The following is a 17,876-nucleotide window of genomic DNA, read 5'->3' on the forward strand; positions in this document are numbered from 1 at the left end:
ATATTTTAGAATGGAGGGAGTATGATAGTAGTACAGTATGTTCCTTGTACTGAAGATTAGCAGGGACATTTGCAGTGTAGAGGTCTATATGGTCGGTTATGATGGACACTTTGAGCCTCTTTGATTCGTAGGATCTTGTAAACATAGGAATAGGATTTGTAGTTGTCACACCCTAGTTAGTTCAAGCATTACAGTGTGCATCATGTTTAAATTCCTTTTAAATTTGAAATGGGGATGACAGAACCCCCAGCACCCCCTGGAAACAACTAGGGTTTACTAAAATTATTTTCAATGAACCCAAAATGCCCTTCACAAAATGTTCATCATTTCTGGATTGGGCTAAAACCCCTGGCAAAAATGGTGCACACTTTTCTAGGACATTCTGGATTTTCTTGAATTAAATCATAAGTATTTGAATTTGGGCATTTAAATGCTATAAAATAATTTAAATGCTCAAATAATTCTGGAAATAAGTGTGGGCTGTTGGAAATAATCTAAATAGAGCCCCTGATTATTTTCAGGATTTTTAAAGATGTCTAGGTATTTTTAATAAAGCCCAACAGTTGCAGAAGAATAGAGAAAGAAAACAAATAAGAAAGAGAGAGAGAGAGAGAGAGAGAGAGAGAGAAACCCACCAGGGCCTCACCTATGCTGGCCCAGCCCACCTGGCTAGTGCCAGTCGTCACCCACCTCTGCCAGTAGGCAGAGGCATGTCGCCAGCGCGCGCACCCGCGTCCACCTCCTGCTGCCTCCTCGTCCCCATCCGAGCGCCACGAAGACGCCAGCACCCCCCTGCACTCCTCCCCTCTCTCTCCCTCACTCTCCCCGTGCTCCTCTCCCTCCTCTGGCTCTCCTCTCGCACGCACCGAGAGCCATTGTCGCCGCCGCACGCCGTTGCCGCGCCCACCGCCACTGCCTCACCTCTTCGACAAGCCCATTAGCTCCGCGCTGCCGTCCTCGACCTCTTCGTCGACCCACGCAAGGTCGGACGACCCCAAGACGACGTGGTGACCTTCTTCCCCGTCTACAACCGCCGGATGCCATCGTTCGATTCGCCGGCCTCAAGTCCTCCCCGAGCTCACTAGCCTGCTCCGCGAGTTCCCTGTGAGCCCCTCTTTCCTCCGCCCCTCTCCCCATCGTCTCTTGCGACCTCTAGCCGTGGTTTCCACCTCGGCCGGAGCCTGCCGCTGCCTCCACGAAGCTCGCCGTCGCTAGCAGCCCCGCCTGGCCAAACCAATCATGTAGGCGTGTTCTGGGCATCCCCAGGAAGCTGCAGCACGCCCCAGGCCGCTTGCTAGTGCACCGCAACCCTCGCGCCTGAGCTCACCGAGCTCCGGCCGCCGCACTTGCCCTCGCCGCCGTCGTTGTAGGGCACCCCAGCTGCTGCCGCTGGCCGCAATGGATGCGCGCGAGCCTGGGCGTCTCGTAGAGCCCCTCCGCCGCTCTTCCGGTCGCTGGAGGGCGAGTTCCGACGCCCTTCACCGTCCCTGGCGTCGCCGGCGATGAGCCGCAGGCCAACTCCAGCGAGTTGACCTGGGGGTTTGACCCGCTGACCAGGGGTTTGACCCCTCCAAGCCCCTGCTTAATTAGAATTAGGTTAATTAGTGTTAATTTAACTTAGTTAATTAGATGAGCCACTGACATGTGGGCCCAGGCCCTAATTAACCTAGGTTAGTGCTAACCTAACACTAACTAACTCTGTTAGTTAGTTGTTACACCGACATGTGGGTCCCAGCCATCAGGTTTGACCTAGGCTGGCGCCTTTGACCCGCTGACGTTACAGTGACGCAGTGCTGATGCAGTTATTTATTTTTTGGATTTATTCTTATATAGGAAATTCCAGAAAATAGTCAAAACTTCTAAAAATCATAGAAAATCAACCATAGCTCCAAATGCAAAGATTTATATATGAAAAATGATCAGAAAAATTCAATCTATCCATCTGTAATGGTTTCATGCATGACAAAACAAGTTAACCTTGATGTTTAAGCAGAATAAGGTAATGCACTAATAAGGCCATGTTTAATGAGCTAATATTTGAATCTTTGATTCAAATAAGTTCATGCCCTTCTGTTTTAGCTTGCATTAGGCCAAGACACTTTCATCTTGCCATGTCATAGTATGCATCATATTGTTGCATATTGCCATGTGTTGATTATGTTCGGTGTGTCTTTCGTGGTAGGTTCTGCCTCCGAGGATAACCCCGAGTATCTGTCTGAAGGGCAGTACCCTACTACCTCTACAACAGGCAAGCAACCCATTGATCATTCCGATACAAACCCATGATCTCGCTTCTGCTATTGTTTACTTCATTAAGACAACGCGATTCAAACTACTGTGTGCTACGGTAGTTGAACCCTTATCCTCTGCATGACCTGTCATTGCCACAGTAACTAATGAAACCCACTAGCATGTGTAGGAGTTGATTGAGCCATGTATGTGATTCCTACCTTGCTATGCCTGCTAAGCTTAGAGTTGTGTCAGGTCTGGTTCATCTGGGTGATGGGCTAGAGTGATATGATTATGTCGGTAATGTGAGGGATGTGTTGAACATGTTTTGGTAAAGGTATCGATGAGAGGCCATGTAGGAGTACATGGTGGGTTGTTTCATTGAGGCCGTCCATAAGAACTGAGATCTGTATGCCTGATTTAAGATTCAGCTACTACCACACATTGGGCCCTGAAATATGACCCCGCTCGACTTACTGACCCCTCTCACCCTCTGTCCAGGAGTTGCAACTAGTTTCTGGTGTTTGTAGGTTATGTGTTGGCGACCGTGCGTAGTGCTGACCCTAGGGGTGGGCTATGATGCGGTAGATACACCGTGGCACGGTGTATCGAGTCGCCCGTTTGGTGTCTCGGGAACCCTGCACACATCGTTTGGGGCCGTTGAGGACACCCCGGCCGGATTTCCTTGCGGATGGAACCTGAATAGGCGATAAACCTGGACTAGAGACTTGTGAGGTTAGTCAGGTCGTGGTGTACACCCACGTCGGTTTTCGCTTGAAGTCTGCCGAGCACATGTCGTGGGAAGACGCTAACTGGTGGAAACATGTGTGACGAAGTACACCCCTGCAGGGTATAAAACTATTCGAATAGCCTCGTCCGTGGTAAAGGACTACTTGGTTGCCTATACAGTTCATAGACAAGTTAATGGATACTACTAAAAGACTCAAGATAAGTGTGAGTACCGAGGATGGCCCTCTCGTAGGATGACGAGGGAGGATCCCCGGTGGAGTATTGTGTTGGTGAGTAGTGGACTCATGTGCGAAAACTATTTTACTAGTGGAGTTCCGTAGGATAGCTTAGCCAAGAGTCAAAGCTGGCTTGCTGCAATAACCCCACCACCTCCTTGAGAATGAGCATGTATAGTAGGTTCTGTTGTAAGACTTGCTAAGTACCTTTGTACTCATGTTTGCTTAATTACTGTTTTAAGATGACAACACCGCCCCCTCCGATGGGTTCTACATAGACCTTGACGTCGACGAGTGACTAGCCACCCAGGTGGTGATCCTGGCCATGGAGGGCCCTATGTAGATAGACAGGCTTCGAGAAGCCTTCTTTCTTTCTAGTGTCTGTACTCAGACTAGTTGCTTCCGCATGTGCTTGTATGATTGTATGACTTGAGTGTCGGGTCATGTGACCCCTATCTGTATGAACATGTTATGTATGGCTCTCTGGAGCCTTTAAATAAAGTACTTGAGTTGTAGAGTTTTGTTGTGATGCCATGTTGTATGTACTCATATCGGGCATATTGTACGTATGATTGAAATGCTTGGTATGAGTGGGATCCGACAATGTAGTTGTTTATCCTTGGCAGCCTTTCTTATGGGGAAATGTAGTCTAGTGTTCCTCGAGCCATAGTAGTCCGCTACAGCCTGGTTCACCGGAGTCCTGCTAGCCCAGCACTACTGCTCAGGACACTTGACTGGCCGGCATGTGTTTCACGTCGTTCCTATGTCTGTCCCTTCGGGGAAATGTCACGCGGTAACATCCGGAGTCCTGCCTACCCTGCTACAGCTCGGGTTCCCCGGAGTCATGTTAGCCCAGTGCTACAGCCCGGAATCACTCGCTGATGACCGACATGCTCGATGTGATTCATGTATGCCTGTCTCCATAGGTCTGTGCCGCTTTGGGTTCACGACTAGCCATGTCGGCCCGGGTTCTCTGTCATATGGATGCTAGTGACACTATCATATACGTGAGCCAAAAGGCGCAAACGGTCCCAGCCATGGTAAGGCGACACCCGTGGGATACCGTGCGTGAGGCCACAAAGTGATATGAGGTGTTACCGGCTAGATCGATGTGACTTGGAACCGGGGTCCTGACAGCGTTGGCATCAGAGCCGGACTGCCTGTAGGTTCGTTGAGCCAAACTGGTCGATGTCGAGTCTAGAAATGCTTTAGTTATATGTAGGGGAATTGATTGTGGGAGGGAACGTAAGGCTCTTTTACTCCTTTACCTTATGCCTCTGATCTGAGTCATTCTCTTCTCATTCAACGTGGGTTAAGGACTAGGCTCTCTCCTTTTATCAGGTTCACGTGTTACTAATCTGTAGTAGCTTATAGGATTGTTGTTACAAGCCCCAGTTCAGTTTCTACTATTTTCAGTATGTTGCTAATTGGATCAGAACCTTGATATGATGTTGTTGAGTGGTATTGCAAACTGTTGTGGATGTCTCAAATCTTTTTCTGAGCATTTACAACTGTTATGTTGTCCAATTTTCCCTAGAAATTCTAATGTCTTGCATTGTAGTTGTGCTTTCAGATGGCCAACCGTGTTCAAAACCAAGTGGTTTGCCTGACCCGGTGCCTCGACGTGCCTGGTCATACTGCTATGTTAGTCCGGGTAATGATCGAGACGGGTTACCGTTGGTATCCCGAATACACCGTCGAAGAGCAATTCCGAGACTTTAATCAAAGCCAATATTTCTGCACCGTCAGGGTATTTCCTTCTTATCCTGGATCTACCGAGCCCCTTCACTGTTCCTATGGACTCGGGGTTACTGTTGAGATGGTTGTGCAGGATGTTGCCTATTCCATGATGACCATCATGCGAGTCCGGACTGGTCTGCTTTGGAACACCGACTTCCGTTACATGCCAGCTTCACTTCCGGGAGCGCAAGGGTATCTTCAGGCTATCTATGTTGACTCCACTCAGGATGACTCATTAACTCGTACCACTGCCGAGATGCTCGAAGATATGGACCGAGAGAATCGGGCCTTGAGGCTGGAGCTTTTCAAGACCCGTGCTGATCATTGGGCCACATTGACTCGGTTTGCACCTGCGGTGCAAGCTGGATGTATGGATACAAGGGATCTGTATCCTGTGAGATCTGCTCTTCCAGACATGGTGGATTGGCGTGATGTGGGAGGCATCACCCCACCCCGTGGTCCTTGCAGGCCACCGTTTGTTGGTCCAAGACCTCATCCTAGCCCCTTTGGTCCACAAGCTCCTCAGGACCGTCTGTTCCCGGATGATCACGTTGAACTTCTAGGCTATGGAGGTGACTTCTATGAGGACTACTACGGAGCTGTCTGAGTTAGTAGTAGTATCACTAGTATTGTAATAGTTGTATCTCCACTGTCCTGCGTGACTTGTGGAATATGACTTTGTGTGTAATCAATTCCGGAGGTGTAGACAAATAATGTATAGGAGCTTGGAATGCCTCCGATGAGATGTAACGTCTTTCATCATAGTTGTACTGTAGCCTGGGCTTGTACTAAACTATGTATGATGTGTATGACCGTTGGTATATATATTGCAGTTTTATATTACCATGACATACGGATGAACATCTCTGCATTCCGTGTTATCCATTACATTCTGCACTTCCTTGCTAAGTTTGAGCCATCCTTATCTAAACCATTGTCTTGTTTTCTCCTAGGATGGTCAACACCCGCAGCAACCCTGCTGCCCCAGAGCAGGGGGAAGCCAGTGCAGCTAGGGGTGAAAATCTGCCTCACCCGCCTTCTCTGGTCGAAGTGATGCTGGAGGCAGAAAGAAACAAGCGTGAGACTAACCGCCTGCTAGAGAGGATTGAGCAGAACACTGCACGCCATCCGCGAAATGACTTGGTGTCAATCAATGACTTTATCAAGCTGTACCCACCAAAGTTTAACCATTCCGTCGAGCCCCTCGACGCGGATGACTGGCTTCGTAGCATCACCCACAAGCTACGTTCTGCCAACGTAGCCGAAGCCGACAAGGTTACTTATGCTGCCTATCACCTCGAAGGCCCTGCTAGCCTTTGGTGGGAAAACTTCGAAGCTATGCGCCCGGTCTGCCAAATTACTACTTGGGCTGAATTCAGTGAGGCTTTCCGTGAGCATCACATTCTGGAAGGTCTCATAGATCGCAAGAGGGAGGAGTTCTGCAATTTCACCCAAGGAAGACTGACTGTGGATGCATATAGTCGTGAATTTGGGAATCTGGCACGTTATGCTCCTGAAGAGGTATCTACCGACGCTAAGAAGCAGGCAAGGTTCCGCAAGGGATTTAGCCCTGAGCTTCGCCGCGATCTTCGTCTGCACGAGTGCACCTCCTTTCAGAAGTTGGTCAATAAAGCCATCAGTGCTGAGACAGGCCAGAGTGATTATGACGCTTCACGCAAGCACTCACGTGATTTTGGCTCTTCATCCGGCTCTGGAGCTCAGAAGCGCCGGGTGTGGATCCCAAGCACGGCACTGCCACCCAGGTTCATCCTGAGGCCATCCTTTGAGGCGCCTCGTCCCAACCAGCAGTTTGCACCGCCCAAGCCTTATGGTGGCCCCACTGCTAATGCTGCTCCACGCCCCAATGTGGTGACATGCTTCAAGTGTGCAGAGCCGGGTCACTATAGCCGAGAGTGTCCCCAGAACAACAACCCCAATCAATCTGGAAAGTCCGTTGGTCGTGGTAAGCCCGCGGGAAAGACATTCTACGCCAAGCCGGCCACCACTGCTCGTGGCCATGTCAACTATGTTTCAGCCGAGGAGGCTCATGAGGATCCTAACGTCGTCCTTGGTACGCTCCTTGTTAACTGCCATCCGGCATCTGTTCTTTTCGATACTGGAGCATCTCATTCATTCATATCCAAGAACTATGCTCGATTGCATAACACGACATTCTGTGACATGCCCACTTCCATGGTAATTCAAACTCCGGGTCCAAATGGCAAACTTCTAGAGTAAGCCATGGGAACGAAATTCTTGTCGATAGACTTGTCTTCCTTGCATCCTTAATAGCTCTCAAGTCCTCGGACATAAACATCATCTTGGGTATGGACTGGATGTCAGCTCATTATGCTATGATTGATTGTGCCACTAGAACCGTTCAACTTACTCACCCATCGGGCAAGACGGTCAATGTCTTAACTCGAGTGGCCAAGCGCCAGCTTTACTCCCTAAATGCCAACCCCCTTCCAGACCTTGAAGATGTTCCGGTAGTCCGAGACTTTCTGGATGTCTTTCCAGAAGAACTGCCAGGTGTTCCACCTGACAGGGATGTCGAGTTTGTGATAGACCTTGTTCCAGGAACCGTTCCAATTTCTAGGAGACCCTACAAGATGGAACCCTTAGAACTAGCCGAGCTTAAGGACCAACTCGATGAGTCCTTGAAAAAGGGTTTCATCCGTCCTAGTTCCTCTCCTTGGGCTTGCCCCGTCCTCTTCGTCAAGAAGAAGGATGGAACGGATCGAATGGTTGTAGATTACCGACCTGTCAACTTGGTCACCATCAAGAACAAATATCCGCTTCCCAGGATCAACGATCTGTATGATCAGCTCGCTGGATCCTCAGTATTTTCCAAGATGGATTTGAGGTTGGGCTACCATCAAATCAAAATCAGAAACGGGGACATTCCCAAAACGGCTTTTGTTACTCGTTATGGCCAATACGAGTACACCGTTATGTCCTTCGGTTTAACCAATGCCCCAGCTACCTTCTCCCGGTTAATGAACTCGGTCTTCATGGAGTATTTGGATAAATTCGTCGTAGTATACCTCGATGACATACTCATCTACTCCAAGAATGAAGAGGAACATGCCGAACATCTAAGGCTGGTATTGATGAAACTTCGAGAGCATTGCCTTTATGCCAAATTCTCCAAGTGTGAATTTTGGTTGCCAGAAGTGACCTATCTAGGCCATGTAATCTCTGGTAAGGCTATTGCTGTCAATCCCGAGCGAGTTCAAGCTGTCCTTGATTGGACTCCACCTGAGACGGTCAAGCAAGTTCGGAGTTTCCTTGGCTTAGCGAGCTATTGCCGCCGCTTCGTCGAGAATTTCTCCAAGGTTGCTAAACCTCTAACTGAACTCCTCAAGAAAGATAAAAGGTTCGAGTGGACTCCATAGTGTGAGTTCAGCTTTCAGGAACTGAAAATACGCCTGACATCTGCTCCCGTACTGGTACCACCAGATTTCTCCAAGGACTTTATTATCTATTGCGACGCCTCGTGACAAGGACTAGGTTGCATACTCATGCAAGATCGTCAGGTAATTGCCTATGCTTCACGGCAATTACATCCACATGAGGAAAATTATCCCACACATGATCTAGAGCTTGCAGCTGTAGTCCATGCACTTAAAACTTGGCGACATTACCTCCTCGGTAATCGTTGCGAGATCTTCACCGATCACCAAAGTTTGAAATATATCTTCACCCAACCAGATTTGAATCTCAGGCAAAGACGTTGGGTCGAGTTGATCTCGGATTATGACTTAGCAATAACTTACACCCCGGGCAAAGCCAATGTCATGGCTGATGCACTAAGTCGTAAGTCCTATTGTAACAACCTGATGTTACAACAAAGTCAACCACTTCTCCATGAGGAATTTCGTAAGCTTAATCTTCACATTGTTCCTCGAGGTTTTCTATCCACCCTGGTGGCGAAGCCTACCCTTATGGATCAAATCATAGCTACGCAGAAGCGTGATAAGGGCATATCCCAGATTAAGGAAAACATTGCTAGCGGAGTTGCTAAATGTTTTTCCATGGATAAGCGGGGTGCTGTTTTCTTCGAGAACCGTTTGGTGGTTCCCAAGAAACAACATCTACGCCAGTTGATCCTTAAAGAAGCTCATGAATCCCCTCTCACCATTCATCCCGGTAGTACTAAAATGTATCAAGACCTACGCCAGAGGTTTTGGTGGACTAGGATGAAGAGAGAAATCGCTCAATACATTGCTAATTGCAACGTTTGTCGTCGTGTTAAAGCAGAGCATCAACGGCCTGCTGGCACCCTTCAACCTTTGGCTATTCCCGTGTGGAAATGGGATAAAATCAGTATGGATTTCATCACTGGGTTTCCCAGGACCAAGAGAGGGAATAATGCCATCTTCATCGTGATCGACCATCTTTCCAAAGTAGCCCAGTTTCTACCTGTTCGTGAGAGTATCACCGCTAGCCAGCTAGCCGATTTATACATCTCCCGAATAGTGTCTCTTCATGGTGTTCCATTGGAAATTAACTCAAACCGTGGGAGTCTCTTCACCTCTTGATTTTGGGAAAGTTTCCAAAATGCTATGGGAACTCGTCTCTCTTTTAGCACCGCCTTCCACCCTCAATCAAGTGGTCAAGTAGAACGAGTCAATCAAATTCTGGAAGATATGCTCCGAGCCTCTGTCATCTCATTCGGAATGGGTTGGGAGAAATGCCTTCCATTCACGGAGTTTGCTTACAACAATAGTTATCAAGCTAGCTTAGGCAAGGCTCCTTTCGAAGTTCTCTATGGACGAAAATGTCGAACGCCTCTTAACTGGTCAGAAACCGGAGAAAGACAACTTTTTGGCCCAGATATGATTCAGGAAGCAGAAGAACAGGTTCGCGTTATTCGTGAGAAATTGAAAACAGCACAATCTCGTCAAAAGAGTCAATATGATCGTAAACATAAGCCTATGACTTATGAAGTCGGCGAGAAGGCCTACCTTCGGGTTACTCCGTTAAAGGGAACCCATCGTTTCGGTATCAAAGGCAAATTGGCTCCTCGGTACATTGGAACTTTTCGCATTCTTGCCAAACGAGGAGAAGTTGCCTACCAATTGGAACTACCTTCGCATCTTTCCAAAGTTCACGATGTCTTCCACGTTTCTCAACTCGGGCGTTGCTTCGCGGATCCTATCCGTGGAGTGGACCACGAAACGCTTGATCTACAAGATAACCTCTCATATCGGGAATATCCCGTTCATATCCTTGATCAAGCCGAGCATACCACTCGACGTCATAATATCAAGTTTCTCAAGGTTCAATGGTCACACCATTCTGAGAAAGAAGCCACTTGGGAAAGGGAGGATCGTCTTCGACTCGAGTACCCCACCTTCTTCCCGGAGGATCCTAAATCTCGAGACGAGATTCTTTTGAGTGGGGGTGAGTTGTCACACCCTAGTTAGTTCAAGCATTAGAGTGTGCATCATGTTTAAATTCCTTTTAAATTTGAAATGGGGATGATAGAACCCCCAGCACCCCCCTGGAAACAACTAGGGTTTACTAAAATTATTTTCAATGAACCCAAAATGCCCTTCACAAAATGTTCATCATTTCTGGATTGGGCTAAAACCCCTGGCAAAAATGGTGCACACTTTTCTAGGACATTCTGGATTTTCTTGAATTAAATCATAAGTATTTGAATTTGGGCATTTAAATGCTATAAAATAATTTAAATGCTCAAATAATTCTGGAAATAAGTGTGGGCTGTTGGAAATAATCTAAACAGAGCCCCTGATTATTTTCAGGATTTTTAAAGATGTCTAGGTATTTTTAATAAAGCCCAACAGTTGCACAAAAATAGAAAAAGAAAACAAATAAGAAAGAGAGAGAGAGAGAGAGAGAGAGAGAGAGAAACCCACCTGTGCCTCACCTATGCTGGCCCAGCCCACCTGGCTTGTGCCAGTCGTAACCCACCTCTGCCAGTAGGCAGAGGCGTGTCGCTGGCGCGCGCACCCGCGGCCACCTCCTGCTGCCTCCTCGTCCCCATCCGAGCGCCACGAAGACACCAGCACCCCCCTGCACGCCTCCCCTCTCTCTCCCTCACTCTCCCCGTGCTCCTCTCCCTCCTCTGGCTCTCATCTCTCACGCACCGAGAGCCATTGTCGCCGCCGCACGCCATTGCCGCGCCCACCGCCACTGCCTCGCCTCTCCGACAAGCCCATTAGCTCCGCGGTGTCGTCCTCGACGTCTCCGTCGACCCACGCAAGCTCGGACGACCCCAAGACGACGTGGTGACCTTCCTCCCCGTCTACGGCTGCCGGATGCCGTCGTTCGATTCGCCGGCCTCAACTCCTCCCCGAGCTCACTAGCCTGCTCCGCGAGTTCCTTGTGAACCACCCTTTCCTCCGCCCCTCTCCCCTCGTCTCTTGCAACCTCTAGCCGTGGTTTCCACCTCGGCCGGAGCCCGCCGCCGCCTCCACGAAGCTCGCCGTCGCTAGCAGCCACGCCTGGCCAAACCAATCATGTAGGCATGCTCTGGGCATCCATAGGAAGCCGCAGCACGCCTCAGGCCGCTTGCTAGTGCACCGCAACCCTTGTGCCTGAGCTCACCGAGCTCCGGCCGCCGCACTTGCCCTTGCTGACGTCGCTGTAGGGCACCCCAGCTGCTGCCGCTGGCCGCAATGGATGTGCACGAGCCTGGGCGTCTCGTAGAGCCCCTCCACCGCTCTTTCGGTCGCCAGAGGGTGAGTTCCGACGCCCTCCACCGTCCCTGGCGTCGCCGGCGACGAGCCACGGGTCAACTCCGGCGAGTTAACCTAGGGGTTTGACCCGCTGACCAGGGGTTTGACCTCCCCAAGCCCCTGCGTAATTAGCATTAGGTTAATTAGTGTTAAATTAACTTAGTTAATTAGATGAGCCACTGACATGTGGGCCCAGGCCCTAATTAACCTAGGTTAGTGCTAACCTAACACTAACTAACTCTATTAGTTAGTTGTTACACGGACATGTGGGTCCCAGCCGTCAGGTTTGACCTGGGCTGCCGCCTTGACCCGCTGACGTCGCAGTGATGCAGTGCTGACGCAGTTATTTATTTTCTAGATTTATTCTTATATAGGAAATTCAAGAAAATAGTCAAAACTTCTAAAAATCATAGAAAATCAACCATAGCTCCAAATGCAAAGATTTATATATGAAAAATGATCAGAAAAATTCAATCTATCTATCTGTAATGGTTTCATGCATGACAAAACAAGTTAACCTTGATGTTTAAGCAGAATAAGGTAATGCACTAATAAGGCCATGTTTAATGAGCTAATATTTGAATCTTTGATTCAAATGAGTTCATCCCCTTCTGTTTTAGCTTGCATTAGGCCAAGACACTTTCATCTTGCCATGTCATAGCATGCATCATATTGTTGCATATTGCCATGTGTTGATTATGTTCGGTGTGTCTTTCGTGGTAGGTTCTGCCTCCGAGGATAACCCCGAGTATCCGTCTGAAGGGCAGTACCCTACTACCTCTACAACAGGCAAACACCCCATTGATCATTCCGATACAAACCCATGATCTCGCTTCTGCTCTTGTTTAGTGCATTAAGACAACGCGATTCAAACTGCTGTGTGCTACGGTAGTTGAACCCTTATCCTCTGCATGACCTGTCATTGCCATAGTAACTAGATGAAACCCACTAGCATGTGTAGGAGTTGATTGAGCCATGTATGTGATTCCTACCTTGATATGCCTGCTAAGCTTAGAGTTGTGTCAGGTCTGGTTCATCTGGGTGATGGGCTAGAGTGATATGATTATGTCGGTAATGTGAGGGATGTGTTGAACATGTTTTGGTAAAGGTATCGATGAGAGGCCATGTAGGAGTACATGGTGGGTTGTTTCATTGAGGCCTTCCATAAGAACTGAGATCTGTATGCGTTGGCGGCCGTGCGTAGCGCTGACCCTAGGGGTGGGCTATGATGCGGTAGATACACCATGGCACGGTGTACCGAGTCGCCCGTTTGGTGTCTCGGGAACCCTGCACACATCGTTTGGGGCCGCTGAGGACACCCCGGCCGGATTTCCTTGCGGATGGAACCTGAATAGGCGATAAACCTGGACTAGAGACTTGTGAGGTTAGTCAGGTCGTGGTCTACACCCACGTCGGTTTTCGCTTGAAGTCTACCGAGCACATGTCGTGTGCAGACGCTAAGTGGTGGAAACATGTGTGACGAAGTACACCCCTGCAAGGGTATAAAACTATTCGAATAGCCGCGTCCGCGGTAAAGGACTACTTGGTTGCCTATACAGTTCATAGACAAGTTAATGGATACTACCAAAAGACTCAAGATAAGTGTGAGTACCGAGGATGGCCCTCTCGTAGGATGACGAGGGAGGATCCCCGGTGGAGTATTGTGTTGGTGAGTAGTGGACTCGTGTGCAAAAACTATTTTACTAGTGGAGTTCCATAGGATAGCTTAGCCAAGAGTCAAAGCTGGCTTGCTGCAATAACCCCACCACCTCCTTGAGAATGAGCATGTATAGTAGGTTCTGTTGTAAGACTTGCTGAGTACCTTTGTACTCATGTTTGCTTAATTACTGTTTTCAGACGACAACACCGCCCCCTCCGATGGGTTCTACGTAGACCTTGACATCGACGAGTGACTAGCCACCCAGGTGGTGATCCTGGCCATGGAGGGCCCTATGTAGATAGACATGCTTCGAGAAGCCTTCTTTCTTTCTAGTGTCTGTACTCAGACTAGTTGCTTCCGCATGTGCTTGTATGATTGTATGACTTGAGTGTCGGGTCATGTGACCCCTATCTGTATGAACATGTTATGTATGGCTCTCTGGAGCCTTTAAATAAAGTACTTGAGTTGTAGAGTTTTGTTGTGATGCCATGTTGTATGTACTCATATCGGGCATATTGTATGTATGATTGAAATGCTTGGTATGAGTGGGATCCGACAATCTAGTTGTTTATCCTTGGTAGCCTTTCTTATGGGGAAATGTAGTCTAGTGTTCCTCGAGCCATAGTAGTCCGCTACAGCCCGGTTCACCGGAGTCCTGCTAGCCCAGCACTACTGCTCAGGACACTTGACTGGCCGGCATGTGTTTCACGTCGTTCCTATGTCTGTCCCTTCGAGGAAATGTCACGCGGTGACATCCGGAGTCCTGCCTAGCCTGCTACAGCCCAGGTTCCCCGGAGTCCTATTAGCCCAGTGCTACAGCCCGGAATCACTCGCTGATGACTGACATGCTCGATGTGATTCATGTATGCCTGTCTCCATAGGTCTGTGCCGCTTTGGGTTCACAACTAGCCATGTCGGCCCGGGTTCTCTGTCATATGGATGCTAGCGACACTATCATATACGTGAGCCAAAAGGCGCAAACGGTCCCGGCCATGGTAAGGTGACACCCGTGGGATACCGTGCGTGAGGCCACAAAGTGATATGAGGTGTTACCGGCTAGATCGATGTGACTTGGAATCGGGGTCCTGACAGTAGTGGCCTACCCACTTGAATTCTATAAGAATAGAATGGAAATGCGGGGAGCTGTGTCGCCTTTGAGAGTTACACTGATATTAACAGTACCGCACCTTCACTTGAAGAGAGCTGGTATCCGAAGCCTTTCTAGCTGTACCGGCAATATTAGCACATATATTCCAGCAAGTTCCACTTTGCTGATTTTACTCTGATGCTTAAGGTTTTCCCGTTATATCTACACTATGATCTGTGTAGCTGCTTTGTGTCGCACTAGCAGCAGTCCACTCTTGAAGCTAAACACTGCAATGACTTACAAAATTGGCACCAAGGCATTGAGTGCCATTCTGGATGCAATGAAACTCATACGCTCCCCACCTGTTGATTCTTGTTCAGAATATGATCCTAATGACTATTCTAACCTCGAGGAGTCAAAGGCAGATGGCCTGTCCTGTTCACCCATCAAGGTGCCTGTTCTAATTTGGCAATGTTTTATTTATTGCGGGTATCTTGCTATGTTGTCTTGCATTTCTTCTACTTTGTTGCACCGCCATCTGCTTAGTTTACTCATCATATATGTCGAGATGCTATGCCCATCCATTATCAATACATATTCCATCTGTCATAATACCATGTTTTTCCACTCAAATGCTGTTCTTGTGCATCAGACATCAAAAAGGAAGAGGGTGATTGCCGAACCTGAAGGAGCACCAGCAAAGTCCTTGAAAAACGTGGTGGTGCCGGAGAAATCAGACAGCACCCCACTTATATTGGTTGTACAACCAGTACAACAAAATGTAGGACCGACTCCAGCAGATAGTACCCATACTTCACTGGCCATACCACTAGCCCCACCACACAGGACCTGCACTCCAGCAAAAGGTATATCGAGTTCATTTGCCATAGCACCAACTGTACCACAGAAAAATCCCACTCCAGCAAAAAGTACAACAAGTCCACCGGCCGAAGACCTATCCCAACTGCAGAGACGACCAATTCCTGCAGATTGGAACCCCATTCCATTTATTCATAGTTTAAAAGACAATGCTTTCAATGTTGTTAGAGACTACGTGCATATATTCCCATCATGGGAAGATTATTGTGAAGACAAACACCATTTTCACATCTTCCTGTCCAACTTACATGTAAGTGCTATTATTCATGGTTATTATTTTCTTGTTTTCTGCTGATTGAACACATCAATGATTTACATTACATTGTTGTAACTAGGCGAGGGTCAATCTGGATAGTCATGATGAGCAAAGCTTGCTTGTGCTTTTCAAGGAAGCATTGCAGCAGTATCGGTGTTACCTGAGGAAATCACACTTTGATGGCAAGTCTATAAACGAATTTCCGGTGAAGTCTCCTGTGCTAAATTTAGAAGACATTGAATGGAAAAACCTTGTTATGCACTGGTCTCGTTCTCAGGATGAGGTACTTTCTATGAAATCACATGACAATTTGAACTTCTACTTTTCCGCATGTGCCTTACGGATCTTTTTTGCAGGAAATCTGCTTGAAGAAAAATTCCGGTTTGACAAGAATGACAAGATATCGCAAATATGCTGCCCGCTGCTTTGCTCTTGTTAGTACCTATTGTCCTGTATCACTGTACTTGCATACATACCTGGTTCATTATGTGATAGCAGTATGCATGATAGCTTGCTTATCAATTGTTCGCTCCAAATTATCTGATCTGTATGAATGGTTACATTATTGTAGAATATATCCAATGCCAATGTTTTTTTAGCTCTGCATTGTTCTTGTAAGTACATGCTGTCCTTTATCAGTGTATTTATAATGACAGGTAGTTGTTCATGTACCATCACTTTGCAGCTTATTTTCCTTTGCCCTCCATTTTCTACGCATCAGATCTATATTTACTCTTACCATAAGGTTGGTACTGAAGAAGTTTAGCTGTGCATTGCTCTTGGCTGTACCTTTTACCTGTATCGCTGCACTTACATTTATAGCTACTTGGTTATGTAGCATCACTCTTCATCTTATCTTAAATATTCTCCATTTTTTTGTATATTATCATATCTATATTTACTCTTAACAAAATGTAGAATAAAGGCAATGCTTTTGAAGAAGATTCTATGGTAAAATTCTTGAATTACCCCCCCCCCCCATCAGCATGGACAAGGCCTTTATAGAGTCTGTCTTCACCAATAATGTAAGTTTGTCCATCTCAAGCCTTCAAACTTTGTTGTATCTATTTGGTTAGGCATGACTGCAACAGCTGTTTATTTTTGGTGTTTGCATCAAATTGCTTGTTTAAAGTTTATTATGTAGTTCATAAACAAAAGTTTGTCCTTTCTCAATTTAAGTTTTCAGTTGTACAACCAAGTTCCACCATGTAAAATAAACTATACAGAGCAAGTGATCTTCTTTTGCACTGCATGTATGCTTCTGTTCTTCATCTGTAATCCAGTGGTGTGGTGAACCTACCCACTACAGCACAATGTCATATTCTGCAATGTCTTAACTATGAACAATGTCATATCATTCTACTATTATTTAAACCGTCTCTTTATTTGCAAATCTGAAATGGTATAAATTGACAGCACACTAACCATTGATACTTATGAGTTCTTGATCTGTAATCCAGTGGTGTCGTGAAGCTGCCAACTCCTTCACAATGTCATTTCCTGCCATGTCTTGACCTGAACAATACCATATTGTGTTAATGCAATTTTAAACTGTGTCACTTTATTTGTCAGTAAGAAATGTGATGAGTTGTCAGCACTAATACTTTTATGTGCAAAACTTGTCATCTGTCTGCTTGTTTATCTTTCAGAGTGAGGAAGATATAAGTGTTGAGCAAGCGCAGTCTCATCATCTTGCTCAGCTGCTTGCGCTGCAGCTCCCCAGCAGGGCTAACCTTTCTTGAACTCTATTGAACTGTTGTCGGTTTTGCATATTATTTTATCGGCGTGTTTATTTGCACTGGTGGCATCTTTGATGCCCAGTGTATGTAATCTGCTATCTGCTTGTGCTTTATTATCATAGTGGCGAACTTTGATGCCCAGTGGATGTAATATGCCGTAATTTCTTTATTGTATAGTCTAGGTTTTTTCTTATTCACGATGCTGCAGTTATTTTACTGTATATATATATATATCCTATCTTCGCAGTAAACCGGCCAAACCGTAAAATTACGGTACATAATCGGGCCGTCATGCAATCACGATGTAGGTTGGGCCTGAAATGTGCCGAACAGCTCACGGGCTGGCAGCAGCCCGAAATGAACCCCGGCCCATGATTGTGCGAATCAAATCACGGGCTTTTAACAGGCCAAAATTGTCTCGGTCCTTGTTTGGCCCAATCAAATATCAGCTGCGAGCAAGCCGGATGCAAACCGGGTTGTAGTTAGGCCCAACTATATGATGGGCTTTTAACAGGTCGAAATTAATATAGGGCCAAAATGTTAAACGGGCCCTTAACACGCCAAAACTAATATCAGGCTGAATTACTAAGTGGGCCTTTAGCAAGTGGGCC

Source organism: Triticum urartu, chromosome 2 (assembly GCF_003073215.2).
Source record: "Triticum urartu cultivar G1812 chromosome 2, Tu2.1, whole genome shotgun sequence".
NCBI classification, from domain to species: domain Eukaryota; kingdom Viridiplantae; phylum Streptophyta; class Magnoliopsida; order Poales; family Poaceae; genus Triticum; species Triticum urartu.